Source organism: Fukomys damarensis, unplaced genomic scaffold (genome assembly GCF_012274545.1).
Source record: "Fukomys damarensis isolate Sample0158 unplaced genomic scaffold, DMR_v1.0_HiC HiC_scaffold_12, whole genome shotgun sequence".
NCBI lineage: Eukaryota > Metazoa > Chordata > Mammalia > Rodentia > Bathyergidae > Fukomys > Fukomys damarensis.
This window is the reverse complement of record NW_022900924.1, coordinates 47,333,735-47,336,282: the sequence shown is the minus strand read 5'-3', so window position 1 is coordinate 47,336,282 and position 2,548 is coordinate 47,333,735.

Below are 2,548 nucleotides of genomic sequence, written 5' to 3'. Positions count from 1 at the left end.
AAAAAAAAAAAAAAAAAAAAAAAAAAAAAGTAAGGTTTGCAGAAACAGAAAGGGGGAATATTGAGATTGAAACTAACTTCACACAGTTTTATATACAAGAATTCAGAGAAAAAAAAAAACCCCAAACCTTGAAATCCTTTCACTCTTCATTGCAGTGCATGCAAATGCAGCCTTACGTCAGCTCTAGAGCTGCCCTACTATTTTTATCATAGTTTTGAGGTCTGCACCCAATGCAGCTGTATGAGATCTTGTACTCATAATGGGGCAGAACAGAAGAAAAATGACAGGTAGAAAAGAGACAAGGAAAATGATAATTTTAAAAGTTTGCTTTTAGGGAAAACTGCAGCTTCAGGAAGCAAAAATTATTCAAGACATTTTTCCCCTTCCAGAAAAAAACAAAAAACAAAAACAAATAAATCTTCAGTCTTAAAAGACACAGTAAGCAAGGGCCAGTAGTGTTGGCCTGGACAGAAAGATCACAGCATTCCTCAGCTTCAAACACATACAAATGCTTTGCTTTCTGACATAGCCCAGCAGGTGTGGAGCCTGAATAGAGGGAGCTCACATTCTGGACCTCCCACCATAAGGACACCCCCAGATCTTCATAAAACCCTCCACCTCTGATGTAATGTTTCTCTCTCTGAATGTCCACACTCCCTTCTAAAGGGTGTGCATTTTTGCTAAATAAATGTTTCCTGTAACTCCTGTGGGTGAAGCCTGACAATTCTCAGTGAAACAATAGTCTATCTATCTCATGAGAGTGGTGTGTTGAGTTTCCCGTCTCTGCTTTGGGGGACCTCCTCAGATCCTGTTCAGTAACAAGAAGGCATTGTACTTGGGGCTTAATATTCTGTAGCCAGTTGCTCTCTTGAAATTCTCCCTTTCCTTCCTTCCTTCCTTCCTTCCTTCCTTCCTTCCTTCCTTCCTTCCTTCCTTCCTTCCTTTCTTTCCTTTCTTTCTAGTACTGGGGATTGAACTTGGGTCCTTGTGCTTGCAAGACAGGTGGTACAACCACTGAGCTAAATCCCCAGCACTCTCTTGAAATTCTCAGTGATTTCATATTTTAATTTCCATCCTGTAAACTAAGTCAGAGGGGACAGTGCAGCTCATGCAGTGCAAGTGGAGCCTGGACATGTCCACTTCCCAGCTCCTCACCACCTTCTTACCTCCCTGGAACAGGCTCTTGGCTTTCTGTCTCTGCTCTGTGAACTCCTCTACTTTCTTCTCTGGGAGGTGAATGTGTTGGGCATCCACTTTTCACCATAGCTGTCTGCTCATGGATCACTGGGCTGATGCTTAGTGGGAGATTCTTACCCACTGATCCAGATGCAAAATCCACCGCAGAGTGAAAGTTTCATTCCTTTTAGATGTTGCCTGCTCATTACAGGTTGGGTGGAAAACCTCTGGGAAGATGAGACTGTCCTTACCCCAGGAGCTCAGGGCTCACTTGGTCTTTCTACTGGCCCTAAAGTTAGTGTAATCAGCACTAGGGATTTACACTTTACTAAATAGAATATTGAAGCTGAGCTACAGCAGCACATTCATTAAGTGCCTAGGGCAGGGTTCTGAAACAGGGTTCTGCCTCTGCTTAGGGTTATCAAGTTGCTCGCATAATCTCGATGGACCAATTAGTAGACAAACACTGGAGGTCCTTTTGATTTGCTCTCTACAACTGGTATGCTTCAGTTTTTTTCAAACATTTACTGATCTGTATCACACAATATAACAAGTATATAGATGAATACATTTGGAGACTAAGATGGTCTCACGGGTGGAGAACTGAGGGAGGGGGAGGCATTGTAGGAGGGGAAAAAGAGTTGATAGTGTTGGTAGAGATAAAGTTAAATCTACTGCTGGGGAAGTAAATGATATCAAGTGATAATTGAAGTTCCAAAAGAATTAGAATCAAATCTTGTTAAAAGATTAGGGATTCATCCTGAGAAACTTTTGAGCTTTTTTTGTTTTATTTTTCGTTTTTGGTATCAGGGATTGAACTAGGGTCCTTGCGCTTGCAAGGCAGGTCACTGAACCGCTGAGCTAAATTCCCAGCCCATGTTTCTTTTTTGTTTTGAAGGATAGCCAGCACAGAGAAGAGTGCGTAAGACACAATGATAAGACTTAAGGGACGTGGTCAGTCCTGATGAGACACTGAGAGACTTCAGAGACTCGGTTGAGAAGGTACCTTTCTTTCACTGAAGGCTTCATCAACTGAAAAAAAGAGTTACAGCATATTCCAAACAATACTAAGCAAAACAAAAGTAAATTTCCTGGGTGACTCTCTTGAATATTTATGTGCAAAGGATTCTCTCTGCAAGGAGCTCAATTTCCTTTCGAGTTCAGGGACTCAGAACTGACAAGATCCAGTTATTAATGTAATGAGATCTTGGTTTTTCTAGTCCGCGATAAAAACTAGGACAACTGGCATTTACAGATGATAACTTATATCCACCCATTTATTATTAAGTGACAAGTGCTTTGAAAGAGACAGGGATAAAAAGCCAAGTCGTCCCAGAGTATGGGGACACTCAACCTTTCCAGGACACCATGG